This window comes from Panthera uncia, chromosome D1 (assembly GCF_023721935.1).
Source record: "Panthera uncia isolate 11264 chromosome D1, Puncia_PCG_1.0, whole genome shotgun sequence".
Taxonomy (NCBI): domain Eukaryota; kingdom Metazoa; phylum Chordata; class Mammalia; order Carnivora; family Felidae; genus Panthera; species Panthera uncia.
Window position 1 is genome coordinate 55,626,180 of NC_064808.1, and position 14,938 is coordinate 55,641,117.

Here is a 14,938-nt window from a genome sequence, read left to right on the forward strand (position 1 = left end):
CTTTTTATTTGTATTTGTTCTATGATATATGTATATATATTTTTGTATGAATATATATATATAAATTCATATAGATGTATATATTATTTGGATATTTCCCACAGACATTTACTGTAGACAAGACTATAACAATATTATGTAAGATAAGAATATTGTTATAGTCTTGTCTGCAGTAAATGTCTGTTGAAATAAAATAATTTTAGCAAGAAATTATTTCAATATGGATATCTTTTTATGTTTATATGCTATATGAGACTATTAGTCATTTTTGTCTTTTAAAATAATTGATTCATCTCTGTAAGTTCCATTTATCGGTTGGATTAAGCTTTTTATTTACACCATTATTTCTTCTGCTTACAGTTTGATGCTTCATTTTGACCACCAGGTTAAATAGTTGCTTTATGTTAGAGTTAAGAAACACAATCCACATGCTCTTGTTTGACTTCTTTCAATCAGTTGGACTCTGAAAGGTTGTAAGTAGGAGAAAAAACAGTCTCTGCTTCTAGACTGCTTATCTCCCTGGTTTCTGGAGTGGGAAAGATGAACTGCTTTTGGTAATTCTGTGGATCACATGAGTGGTATAGGCTTTCTCTGAATTGGTTTACTGACCTATCCATTTTCTTTTTTCTCTCTCCCTACTGGCTCATTTTTGAGGAGTATTTTCTCCCCATTGCTGGCTGAATTATTCAAGTAGTAAGCATGCAGTTCTTAGTCCTTAGCCAGAGCACAGTGTAATCAGATATGGTCAATGGGTTACTGAAGTGAATAATGTCTCTATGAGGCAGACACTAACTTTTGTGAAGGAATGTTTTGAAGGTAAGTAAACTTTTAGGACCTCATTGTTTTTAAAATTATAAATCTTTAAAGTCTCTTTTATTATCTTTATGCCATGAACTTAAAATACAATGCACTTTATTTAAACTTGAACATTTCACTTAAATCTATTTGGCTATGCAATGCATCATGAACCAAATGTTGAGCTGGCCTTACCCACTCCTCCCTTTAAAAAAATTTACTTATTTTAAAAGGAGCTTATTTACCTAGAAAGTTTAAAATATGTTCTGTCACAGAAGCAGCAGACTACTTGTTTAAATTTTTTTTTCCTATTAGATTGTAAAATCTTTCCAGATGGATCTGTTCATTTAGTCTCCTCAACTCTCCACTGCATGTAAGATACAGTCATCCCTACTTATCCATGGGTGTATGTTCTATGACCGCCCCCCCCCCCCCCCCGTAGATGCCTGAAACTGTGGAGAGTTCCAAATGCTGTATATACTATGGTTTTTCCTGCACATACATACCTATGATAAAGTTTAATTTCTAAATTAGGTACAGTAAGAGAGTAACAACGCTAACTAATAATAAGATAGAGTAATTATAACAATATACTCCAATAAAAGTTATGTGAATGTGGTCTCTTAAAATACCTCATTGTACCATACTCGCTCTTCTTATGATAATGTGAGATGGTAAAATACCTATGTGATGAGATGAGGTGAGGCAAGTGATGTAGACATTGTGATGTAGTGCTAGGCTACTGTTGACCTGATGATGTGTCTAGAGGAGGATCATTTGCTTCCAGACTGTAGTTGAGTGACACTGCAGAAAGCGAAATCATGGATGGGAAGGGAGTGGAGACAGTTTAGTGTAGTATCTTGCATATAGGTATTCACTGAATGCTGATTGAATGGTTGATCGTCTAGTTTCAAAGCTCCTCCTTTTAAAATAAATGACTGGTGTAAGGATGTATATCTGGCTCACAATAAAGCTAGATATATTTTAAGATTTCTAAAGTTCTTTTTGCTACAATGTTTGTTATTTTTGTTTCTTATTCCTCTGTAATGTTATCATGTAATCTTTGAGGAAATGCCTGCTTTTGGCAGGTGCTGATGTGCCTGTTTCTAGAACCAGAAAATAGACACAGAATCTCATAGTACATTTTTAAGAGAAAGTAAGCTATATGGTAGGTTATAATTTTGACTGCCTGAGGGAAAAACAGCTGTTGCTGAAAATCTAAAAATATTAAACATGGTTGTTTTCTTCTTTTGCTATTTACAACTATTCAGACAAGGGGGAACAGCTTTATCAAGTATATAGTGGCTTTTCAAAGAAAATAACATTTGGGGTGGAGTGCCTGGGTGGCTCAGTCAGTTAAGTGTTGGACTTTAGCTCAGGTCATGATCTCACGGTTTGTGGATTTGAGCCCGGATTCGAGCTCCACGTCAGGCTCTGCACTGACAACTCAGAGCCTGGAGCTTGCTTCGGATTCTGTGTCTCCCTCTCTCTCTGCCCCTCCTCTGCTCACTCTCTGTCTCTCTCTCTCTCTCAAAAGTAAATAAACATTAAAACAATTTAAAAAAAAATCACATTTGGGAAATTCAAAGCCTGATCAAATGTAATTAAATAGAAGGTTATTCAAAGTTATTTCTGCATTGTGTTATCTTTCCTTGTCTCTTTGATTTATGAGAGGAGAGGATCAGTAGTTATAAGATTATTGTATTAATATAGTACTTTTTATGGTTTAGAGAACAGTTTAAATAAGATCATTTCAATGCTACTATGAAAGCCAAACTAGAGAATTTTTTTAGAGCAGTTGCAACTCTTTTTACAAAACGATTTTATTTTGTAGAAATGTGTGATTAGTGAAGGTTTTAAAAAATTAAATATTTTTCCTGCTTATAAAAGTAAGCAGAATTGTAAAAATGAAAAAAAAAGTCCAGATAATGAAAAGATTCAAAGAAGAAAGGAAAATTACCAGTAATCTTGTCATCTAATAGCCAAATTTAAATGTTTATCATAAATTTAAGCTTAAGATTTTTTACAGAATAAAGAATCACACTATACAAACCATTTGTAATGATTTTTTAGTTAAACATATGTGAAATTTCCATGTCAATAAATTTAGATCCATGCCAAAATTTATAATGATTATATAGAATAACAGAAAATATCATTGTAATATATCACATGTATGCCAATATTTTCCTTAAAAGCCAAAAACATTCAAGAATGAAAAATAACTTCTAAAAATATAATATTTCAAAAAGATTCCACAAGAAAATTTTTAAAATTTCTCCTCTCTAGCCAAATTTGTGTGAAAATTCACAAGTAATCTGCTTTCAGTGGAATTGCAAGGTTGGTTATATTTTTCCGGATTCAAATGAGAGTTAAAGTCTCATGCTTCTTACATCTGAGACTCAAGTTTTTTGTTTATTTATCTTAAACTTAAAAAAATGCAGGTGTTCTTCAAATCACAATACAGGTGTGATGTCGATATTTTACTCTATTATAATGAGAAAGAGCCACTGTCTGAGTTCAAATCCTGGCTCTGTAAAATAAACACCATAGCACCTGGCTTATAGAGGTATAAGATAACATAAATACAACCCTTAGCAGAGGGCCAGGCACTTTATAAATCAAACCTTCTCAAGGATGGTCTTCAGACCTACTCAGTAATTATTTATAAATTCCAGATACCATTTTTATTTTCTTTCTAAGAGGAATGCAGTCATCTTCCTTCACTATTGTGAAATAGTGCCTGGCACATAGTAATCCATATATAAGAATTATTATTATTCTCTAAAATTTGGAATCCTGAAGAACCTAGCACAAAATAAATTCCTCCATTGCTGCCATTTGTTTGTTCATTTGAGTAAGAAATGGCTGACCTTCAAAAAGTCATAGTTGGAAGTTGGAAAGTTAGTGGTATGAACCAAATGATTCTCCATTTTCTTGAACTTTCAGCAGTGAAGAAGGCCTGTATTTGCCTTTTCATAATCAATGACTTAGAGATCTTTCTTTCTACTTCTGATACGTGAGTTCCCTCCTGTTCATTTAGCCTTTTATTTTATGTATTAAAAAAAATTTTTTTAATGTTTATTTATTTTTGAGAGAAAGAGACCCAGAATCCAAAGTAGGCTCCAGGCTCTGAGCTGTCAGCACAGAGCCCGACACGGGACTCAAATCCACAAGCCGTGAGATCATGACCCGAGCTGAAGTTGGATGCTCAACCAACTGAGCCACTCAGGCACCCCTCATTCAGCCTTTTAGCTTGGCAATTAAATGTAGGACTTCTATAGCATCTGCTGGTTCAATTTATGTGTAAACTTGAATCCCTGTGATTAATTTTATATGCATTTCTGCATAATGTGTGCAATTTAAAACCTGTATTAATTTTAAATACCTTATTACGTAAAGGAGAAAATTTGTAAAATGTTATCTTGACATAAAAGTTTATATATGCTTAGCTCTAAATGTAACATTTAAATTGAAAGGTGTTTGAGAATTAAAATGAAGACAGCATAGTATCATAAATATGATATCCTTAAAATTAAATAAGAATCATAAGGGCAAGTCAATTGCTTTGGTGCTATTTATGTGATTGCTCAAGTAGAAATCATGGCTTTAACTTTGTATGCAAGAGATCATTTGCTATGATTCAGGATGCTATGAAATGGAAACTGCAAGTAGTCCTAGTTTACCCAAAACACTTTTTAAAAAATTTTATTTAAGGGGCACCTGGGTGGCTCAGTCGGTTAAGCGTCCGACTTCGGCTCAGGTCATGATCTCACGGTCTGTGGGTTCGAGCCCCGCGTCGGGCTCTGTGCTGACAGCTCAGAGCCTGGAGCCTGTTTCAGATTCTGTGTCTCTTTCTCTCTGTGACCCTCCCCCGTTCATGCTCTGTCTCTGTCTCAAAAATAAATAAACGTTAAAAAAAAATTTTTATTTAAATCCATCTTACTTGACATATAGTGTAATAATGGTTTCAGGAGTAGAATTTAGTGATTCATCACTTACATATAACACCCAGTGCTCATCCCAACAAGTGCCCTCCTTAATGCCCATCACCCATTTAGCCCATTCCCCAACCCAGCACCCTTCCAGCAATCCTCTGTATTTAAGAGTCTCTTTGGTTTGTCTCTGTTTTTATCTTATTTTTTCCTTCCCTTCCCCTATGTTCATCTGTTTTGTTTCTTAAATTCCACATGTAAGTGAAATCATATGATATTTGTCTTTCTCTGACTGACTTTTTCTTAGCATAGTATATTCTAGTTCCATCCACGTTATTGCAAATGGCAAGATTTCATTCATTTTGATTGCCAAGTAATATTCAATTGTATGTATATGCCACATCTTTTTTATCCATTCATCCATTGATGGACATTTGGGCTCTTCCCATAATTTGGCTATTGTGGTAGTGCTCCTATGAACACTGGGGTACGTGTGCCTGTTTGAATCAGCATTTTTGTATTCTTTGGATATATACCTAGTAGTGCAATTTCTGGGCCATAGGGTGATTTCTATTTTTAATTTTTTGAGGGACCTTCATACTGTTCTCCAGAGTGACTGCACCAGTTTGCATTCCCACTAAAAGTGCAAAAGTGTTCCCCTTTTTCTGTATCCTCGCCAACATCTTGTTTCCTGAGTTCATTTCAGCCATTCTGACAGGTGTGAGGTGGTATCTCATTGTGGTTTTCATTTGTATTTCACTGATGCTGAGGGATGTTGAGCATTTTTTCATGGGTCTGTTAGCCATCTGGATGTCTTCTTTGGAAAAGTGTCTGTTCATGTCTTTTATTCATTTCTTCACTGTATTGTTTGTTTTTTGGGTGTTGAGTTTGATAAATTCTTTATGGATTTTGGATACTAACCCTTTATCTGATATGTCATTTGCAAATATCTTTTCCCATTCCATCAGTTGCCTTTTAGTTTTGTTGATTGTTTCCTTCTCTGTGCAGAAAATTTTTGTCTTGATGAGGTCCCGATAGTTCATTTTTGCTTTTGTTTCCCTTGCCTCTGGAGACATGTCTAGTAAGAAGTTGCTGCAGCCGAGGTCAAAAAGGTTGTTGCATGTTTTCTTCCCTAGAATTTTGATGGTTTCCTGTCTTATGTTTAGGCCGTTCATTTATTTTCAGTTTATTTTTGTGTATATTGTAAGAAAGCGGTTGAGGTTAATTCTTCTGCATGTCGTTGTCCAGTTTTCCTATCATCATTTGTGAAGGACTGTCTTTTTTCCGTTGGATATTCTTTCCTGCTTTGTCAGAGATTAGTTGGCCATACATTTGTGAGTCCATTTCTGGGTTCTCTGTTCCACTGATCTGTGTGTCTCTTTTTGTGCCAGTACCATATTGTCTTGGTGATTACAGCTTTGTAATACAGCTTGAAATCTGGAATTGTGATGCCTCCAGCTTTGTTTTTCTTTTTCAACATGCCTTTGGCTATTCAGGGCCTTTTCTGGTTCCATACAAACTTTAGGATTGTTTGTTCTATCTCTGTGAAGAATGCTGGGGTTATTTTGATAGGGATTGCATTGAATATGTAGATTGCTTTGGGTAGTATTGACATTTTAACAGTATTTGTTCTTCCATTCCATGAGCATGGAATGTTTTCCTATTTCTTTGTGTCATCTTCAATTTCTTTCATAAGCCTTCTATAGTTTTCAGTGTACAGGTCTTTTTATCTCTTTGAGGTTAGGTTTCATTCCTAGGTATTTTATGTTTTTTGATGCAATTGTACATGGGATTGATTCCTTGATATCTCTTTCTGCTGCTTCACTATTAGTGTATAGAAATGCAACTGATTCCTGTACATTGATTTTATATCCTGAGACTTTGCTGAATTCGTGTATCAGTTTGAGCAGTTTTTTGGAGGAGTCTTTTGGATTTTCCATGTAGAGTATCATGTCATCTGCAAAGAATAAAAGTTTGACTTCTTCCTTGCTGATTTTGATGCCTTTTATTTCTTTTTGTTGTCTGATTGCTGAGGCTAGGACTTCTAGTACTATGTTGAACAACAGTGTGAGAATGGACATCTTGTTGTGTTCCTGACCTTAGAAGAAGACCTCTCAGTTTTTCCCCTTTGAGGATGGTATAAGCTGTGGGTCTTTCATATATGGCTTTTAGGATGTTGAGGTATGTTCCTTCTTTCCCAACTTTCTTGAGGGTTTGTTTTTTTTTTTTTTAATCAAGAAAGGATGCTGTATTTTGTCAAATGCTTTTTCTGCATCTATGGAGAGAATCGTGTGTTTCTTCTATTAATATGACATACCACATTGACTGATTTGCAGATATTGAACCAGCCCTGCAGCCCAGGAGTAAATCCCACTTAATCGTGGTGAATAATTATTTTAATGTGTTGTTGGATTTGATTTGTTAGTATCTTGTTGAGAATTTTTGCATCCATGTTCATCAGGGAAGTTGGTCTGTAATTCTCCTTTTTAGGGGGGGGTCTTTGGTTTTGGAATCAATGTAATGCTGGCTTCATAGACAGAGTTTGGAAGTTTTCCTTGCATTTCTATTTTTTGGAACAGCTTCAAGAGAATAGGTGTTAACTCTTCTTTAAATGTTTGGTAGAATCTCTGGAAATCCATCTGGCTCTGGACTCTTGTTTTTTAGGAGATTTTTGATTACTTTGTCATGTCATAGAATGGGTTTGGAAGTTTTTCTTCGATTTCTATTTTTCGAACAGCTTCGATAAAATAGGTATTAACTCTTCTTTAAATGTTTGGTAGAATTTCTCTGGGAAGACATCCAGCCCTGGACTCTTGTTGGGAGATTTCTGATTACTGATTCAATTCCTTTACTGGTTATGGGTCTGTTCAAGTTTTCTATTCTTCCTGTTTCAGTTTTGGTAGTTATATGTTTCTAGGAATTTATTCATTTCTTCTAGATCACCCAATTTGTTGGCATGTAATTATTCATAATATTCTCTTATAATTGTTTGTATTTCTGCGGTGTTGGTTGTGATCTCTCCTTTTTCATTCATGCTTTTATTTATTTGGGTCCTTTCCTTTTTCTTTTTGATCAGTCTGGTGAGGGGTTTATCAATTTTGTTAATTCTTTCAAAGAACTAGCTCCTAGTTTTGTTGATCTGTTCTATTTTTCTGGTTTCGGTATCATTGGTTTCTGCTGTATTTCCCTTCTGCTGCTGGTTTTGGGCTTTCTTTGCTGTTCTTTTTGTAGGTCCTTTAGGTGTAAGGTTAGGTTGTGTACTTGAGACATTTCTTCCCTCTTTAGGAAGGCCTGGATTGCCCTATACTTCTCTTTTATGTCCACCTTTGCTGTATCCCAAAGGTTTTGGACTGTCGTATTTTCATTTTCATTGGCTTCCATGTACTTTTCAATTTACTCTTTAATTTCTTGGTTAACCCATACATTCTTTAGTAGGATGTTCTTTAGTCTCCAAGCATTTGTGATCTTTCCAAATTTTTTCTTGTGGTTGATTTCAAGTTTCATAGCATTGTGGTCTGAAAATATGCATGGTATGATATCAATCTTTTTGTACTTGTTGAGGGCTGATTTGTGACCCAGTATGTGATCTGTTCTGGAGAATGTTCCATGTGCACTCAAGAAGAATGTGTATTCTGCTGCTTTAGGATGAAATGTTCTAAATATTTCTGTTAAGTCCATCCAGTCCAGTCAAAACACTTTCTTTTTATGGCAGCATCAGCAATAATCACCAATTAGACCAAAAGAGGTGGTAACTGTTAGTATCAAATGAGAGTCTAGGAACCAGATAGAAGATATAAAGCACTGACTGCTCTAGATACCAAAGTAAATTGAAATATTCTGACACTAATTTCATTAACAGGTTTATCATGTTTGAAGTAATGGTTCTTAAGCAGTGGTATTATATACTTTATCAGCCTGTACTATATTTCTTCCATAGCCTCTGTAAGAGTTTAAAATATTTTTAATGTCCTCTATTAAAGAATAAACCCAGACATCAACAAAAATGTATTCAACGTATTTACTGAGATGGTGGTATTTAGTGGGTACAAACTACGGGCTATTAAGTGTATGATTTGTTAGATTGTTAAAAATATATTGAAAATTAACTTAAAGGTTCCCATTACCAGCTTTGTGGACATCTTAAGGGTCTAGGGTCCCAGTTTGAGACTTTTTGGTCCAGAGATAACTAGAAAATATAGAAAATGAGTTAAATGTGTATAATTCATAGAATTTATTTAATGTTTTCATATATCATCCTCTTATAGGAAAAATTTGTTATTACTTATTGGTGGAGGGGAGAGATTAATGAAACACCATAATGCTGTATGGTCCTACAGCTGTCACAAGCCATTTCTGTAGTCTATCATTGGGCAGTGGACCATTTTACCAACTCAGATAAGGAAATGGAAAAATTATAGATGAATGAGCTTCTTGTCTTTAAAGTGCCATGGGGTAGTACTCCTCCCACCAGCCCTGTGTAAATGGTACTATCAGGGTTGGTTACCTTTTACTGTGGAATTGAGAGAAGCTCCCTCAAAGCATGGGGATGGGTACGGTCACCAACAACAGTATGGTTTGTATCACAGGGAATATTTGTTGGAAGAACCTTTTAAAAATTGTTTAGCTCAACCTTATTACTCACTTCAACTGTGTTCTACTAGAAAGTAAGCTCCATGCACAACTTTGTCATCTTTGATCAGGGCTGTATATGCACAGCACCAAAAATATGCCTGACACATAGACTCTAGTGTTCTGTAGCTGTTGGTGGAACTAAACTTTCTGAACACAGATCCCAGTCTAGAATTCAAGCAGGAGAGGGGAAATCAAGGAGCAATGGGACACACACAGTTCCATGGTCCCCTTCAAAAGAAGCTCATAGTGTCTGGGGGCAGAGAGACTTGAAAACAAGGAATTGGACACAAGTAATCCATTTCATTTTCTTAGCGTTTTATTTACTTTTGAGAGAAAGAGAAAGAACAAATAGGGGAGGGGCAGAGAGAGAAGGGGACAGAGGACCCAAAGCGGGCTCCATGCTGACAGCAGCAAGCTGGGGCTCAAACGCATGAACTGTGAAGATCATGACCTGAGCCGAAGTCGGACGCTCAACCAACTGAGCCACCCAGGCGCCCCAGTAGTTTATTTCAGAAATCCATGGTAGAAGTGCTCTCTGGATGGTATGAAATATACTTTAAAATTCTTCATTTGGGGGGCATCTGGGTGGCTCAGTCGATTAAACATCCAACTTCAGCTGAGGTCTTGATCTCACAGTTGGTGGGTGCTGACAGCTCAGAACCTGGAGCATGCTTCAGATTCTCTGTCTCTCTCTGTGTCCCTCCTCTACCCAGGCTCTCTGTCTCTCTCAAAATAAATAAACATTAAAAAAAAATACTTCATTTGAAATCGTGTTGTATGTATATGTGTTTTTTATTTTAATCTCTAAGCATGGCTAGTTAACATTTGAAGTGTTATGTAGCACTTGAAAGACTATATTGTCAGAACCTTCACTGTATAGGCTCTGATAAGCCCTTCAATTATTTCTATAATCATCCAGCACCTAAGGTTTGTTAGCTAGCATAACATATGTTAGAAATAATTTCTAAATTTTTAAATTTTGTAATATTCCAGCAAATATAAAAGTGGAGAGAACAATAAAATGAACCCCTGTATACTGATTACCCAGATTCTGCAATTTTGAAGATAAATAATTTTTCATGGTGAAATGAGTATTGTTCAAGATGTGGCTTAGCTACAAATATTTTACAGGCATTTCTGCCCTTGCATGATAGGATTTAAGAATCTAGTGAGCTCTGTAGCCTGTTCCTTCTATGGAACATTGCCCTGTGGCTGGGAATTTTATTTGGCTGTGTTTAGCTGTTAGTGGAAAATTCACTTACCTGATTCTGACCAGAATCCTGCTACTTAAAATATTGCCTTGAGTGAACTGTCATGCAAGATATTTATTGTAGTATCTAAAAGGATGGAAAGCTAGCTGGAACTTCATGATACTATATGACACAAAAATTTTTTAAGTGCTATAAAATATGTATAACAAAAATTTGCCTTTTTAACTATTTTTAAGTATACAGCTTAGTATCCTTAAGTACATTCACAGTTTTGTGCAACCATTACTGCTGTTTTTTTTGAAAATTTTTTCACTACTCCAAACAGAAACTCTGTACCCGTTAATCAATATCTTCCCGTTTCTCTATCCCCCCCAGCCCCTGGTAACCTCTAACTAACTTCCTATTTTTACAAATTTGCCTATTCTAGATATATAAGTGGAATCATAACAGTATTTGTCCTTTTGGTCTGGCTTATTTCACATAGCATAATGTTTTCAAGGTTCGTCTACACTGTCACATGTTTTAGTACTTCATTTCTTTTTATGACTGAATAGTATACCATTGCATGGACATACCACATTTTGTTTATCCATTCATCTCTTGACGAATACTTGGGTTGTTCCCACTTTTTGGCAATTGTGAATAATGCTGCAATAAACACTGGTGTACATGTATTTGTTTTGAGTTTTTGTTTTCAGTTTTTTTTTTAAGTAGGAGTAGAATTACTGGGTCATACGGATAATTGTATGTTTAATTTTTTGAGAAATTGTCAAACTTTTTCACAGCAGCTGCACCATTTTATGTTCCTACCAGCAATGTCTGAGGGCTCCAATTTCTCCACATTCTGGTTAGCACTTGTTATTTTCCTTTCTCTTAAAAAAAATTATTATAGTCATTCTAGTGGGTATCTCATAATGATTTTGATTTGCATTTCCCTAGTGAATAATGATGTTGAGCACTGTGTCGTGTACTTATTGGCCATCTTGTGTCTCTTCTTTGGAGAAATATCTATTCAAGTCCTTTGCTTAATTTTGAATTGGGCTGTCTTTTTGTTGTTGAGTTCTAATAGCTCTTTATGTATGTATTCTGAATATTAAGTCCTTATATATGATTTGCACATATTTTCTCCTACTCTGTAGGTTGTCTTTATACTTTATTGATAAACATCCTTTGGACAGAGTTTTTAATTTGGACGAAGACCAATTTGTCTCTTTTTTCTTTTGTTGCTTCTGTTTGACTTTTTCATTAAGCACAATTATGTTAAGATTCATTCACTTTGTTGCACGTATCAATAATTTATTTTTTGATTGCTGAGTAGTATTTTCATTGTGACTGGATATGTCACAGTCTGTTTACCTGTATGCCTTTTAATAGACATTTGGGTTGTTTCCAGTTCTTGGCCATTACAAATCAGCTATGAACATTCATGTATGTCTTTGTATAGACATATATTTCTTTTCCTCTTAGGTAAATGTTTAGATGTGAAATGGCTAGATCATAGGGTAGGTGTGTGTTTCATTTTTTAAGAAATTGCCAAACTTTTCCAAAGTAGTTTTACTATTTTAATTCCTACCAACTGTGTGAAAGTTCGGGTTTTTCTTGATCTTCACCAACATTTGGTATGATTAGTCTTTTTAATTTTAGCAATTCTAATTGGTGCATAGGGGTATCTATCTCATTGTGGTTTAAAAATTTTCATTTCCCTAATGACTAATGATGTTGAGCATCTTTTCATGTGTTTATTTGCCTTCTATATATTTTCTTTGGTTTAATGTCTGTTCAAATATTTTGCCTTTTTAAATTGGGTGATGTATTTTCTTATTGTTCAATTTTGAGTGATCTTTGTGTATTCTGGATACAAATCTTTGATCAGGCATATGCTTTGCAAATATTTTTCTCCCAGTCTGTGTCCATGTTTTCATTCTCTTAGAGTCTTCTGAAGAGCAAGATATTTTTTGTTTTGAGTTTTTGTTTTCAGGTTTTGTTTTTGTTTTTGTTTTTTTTTTTTTGGCTAGGAGTAGAATTACTGGATATCTTTCAAGAAAAATAGTTTATAAACTTTTTTCTTTGTAGATTGTGCTTTTGGTATTATATCTAAGAATTCTTTGCCCAGCCCAAGTTCACAGAGATTTTCTCCTCTGTTTTCTTCTGGAAGTTTTATAGTTTTAGGCCTTACATTTAGGTCTGTGATCCATTTCAAGTTAATTTTTATATGTGGTGTGAGTATAGATCCAAGTTCCTTTTCGTGCATATGAGTGTTAAGTTGTTCGAGTATTGTCTGTTGAAAAGACTATCCTTTTTCCATTGGATTGCCTTTGCAACTTTGTCAAAAATCAGTTATCCATATATTTCTGGGTTTATTTCTAAACTCTATATTCTATCTGTACCACTGATCTATTTGTTTATTTTTATACCAATGTCATGTTGTTTTGGTTATTGTAGCTTTATAACAACTCTTGAAATCTGGTAGTGTTATTCCTCAAATTGTTCTTTTTCAAAGTTATTTTAGCCGTTCTTGCTTCTCAGTATACACATCTGAATTTTAGTATCAGCTTGCCATTTCCTACAAAAAAAGCCTTCTGGGATTTTCATTGGGATTGCATTGAATCTATAGATCAATTTGAGGAGAATTGGCATCTCAATAATGTTGAGTCTTCAGACCCATCAACATGGTGTATATTAGTTTTTTAAGATCTTTTAAAATTTCTGTCAATAATATTTGTGGTTTTAAGTTTCCACATCTTTTGTCAGATATAAAGTATTTCACATTTTTTGATGTTATAGTAAATGGTATTTTAAAGTTTCAATTTCTGATTGTTCATGCAAGTATATAGAAATACAATTTATTTTTATATTTTTATATTTTGATATTCTGTTGCTAAAACTCATTTAGTAATTCTAGTAGTTTTTTTTGTAGATTATAGTGGATGTTCTACATGGAGGATTATGTTGTCTGTGAATAATGTTATTTCTGGGAGACTTTACTACTAGATTTCAAGAATTGATATAATGCTAGTCATCAAGGCAACATGGTATTGGCATAAGGAAAAGACATAGATCAATGGAGTAGAATATAGACCTGGAATAGACCCACTCATATATCGTCAACTGATGTTCATAAAGGCACAAAAGTAATTCAGTGGCAACAGTATAGTCTTTTGAACAGTGGTGCTAGAACAAACTGAATATCCTATGAATATCTAAAAGTGAATCTTGATGTCTGTACAATATACAAAATTAATTCAAAATGGATCATAGACTAAACTTACAAGCTAAAACTATGCAGAAGAAAACATTTTTGACCTTGGGGTAGGCAAAGATTTCCTAGACAGGAACACAAAAAATCCTAATCACAGAAGAAAAAATTGATATATGGGTATCAAAATTAAAAAATTTCACATATTAGGGAAATAAAAAGGCAAAACAAATAGTGGGAGAAAATATTCTCAAAATGTGTATCTAACAATGGACGTGTATCCAGAATTTGTAAAGAATTCTTGGACTTAGCAAGCAATAAGTTAAAAAAAAAGAAAAATGTGAGAGTGAAAGGTTTGACCAGACACTTCACAAAAGAAGATATGCTACTAAACACATGAAAAGATGCTCAACATAAATAGCCAGCAGGGAAATAGTTATTAAAGCCACAATGAGATATCCCTTATATCTTTTAGAATGGCTCAAATTAAAAAGGCTAACAATTCCAAGAATGAGAATGAATAGGAGAATGTGAATCATCAGATACTCTCATGCAAGGCTAGTAGGAATATAAAATGGTATGACCATGATGGGAAACATTTTGACAATTGCTTTATAAATTTAAACATATACTTACTGTGTAACCCAGCAAACCTGCTTGTAGCCACTTAGCCAGGCAAAATAAAACATCTGTCCACAAAAAGACATGAATGTTCTTAGCAGCTTTATTCATAATAGCCCCAAACTAAATAAAACGCAAATATCCAACATATGAATAAACACATTTTGGTGTATTCAGACAACTGAATGAATGTAACTCACCCATAAAAAGAATGTCTTAATAATAAACTTATTAACATGGACAAATCTCAAAAATATGCTCAGTGAATGAAGCCTGACACAAAGGAATATATGCTATATGATTTTATAATAGACAAAACTCATCTGTAGTCACAGTTATCAGATTTAGGGGTTGCTTAGGACTGAGTAGGGAGGGGGATTGCTTGCTAGTGGGCTTGAAGGGACTTTCTTCAGAGGTAAAAATGTTCTATATCTTGATCAGGGTGATGATTACATGGACATATACATTTGTCAAAACTCAGTGAGCTAAACATTCTATAAGTGTTCATTTTATTAGATGTAGATATGCCTTACCATAGTTCACTTAAA

General features: G+C 34.4%; 1 protein-coding gene and 1 long non-coding RNA gene across 2 annotated transcripts in view; one reads left to right on the plus strand and one right to left on the minus strand.

Annotated features, from left to right (window-relative positions):
* Window positions 1–1,515, minus strand: part of LOC125937577 (uncharacterized) — a 41,054-nt gene extending 39,539 nt beyond the window's left edge. The window contains exon 1 of the long non-coding RNA XR_007462437.1: window positions 1,428–1,515. This is a non-coding gene — a long non-coding RNA (uncharacterized LOC125937577). The remainder of the gene's footprint in view (window positions 1–1,427) is intronic.
* The window catches only part of RNF169 (ring finger protein 169), a 104,549-nt gene that overhangs the window by 40,648 nt on the left and 48,963 nt on the right, over window positions 1–14,938 (plus strand). The window lies entirely within an intron of this gene.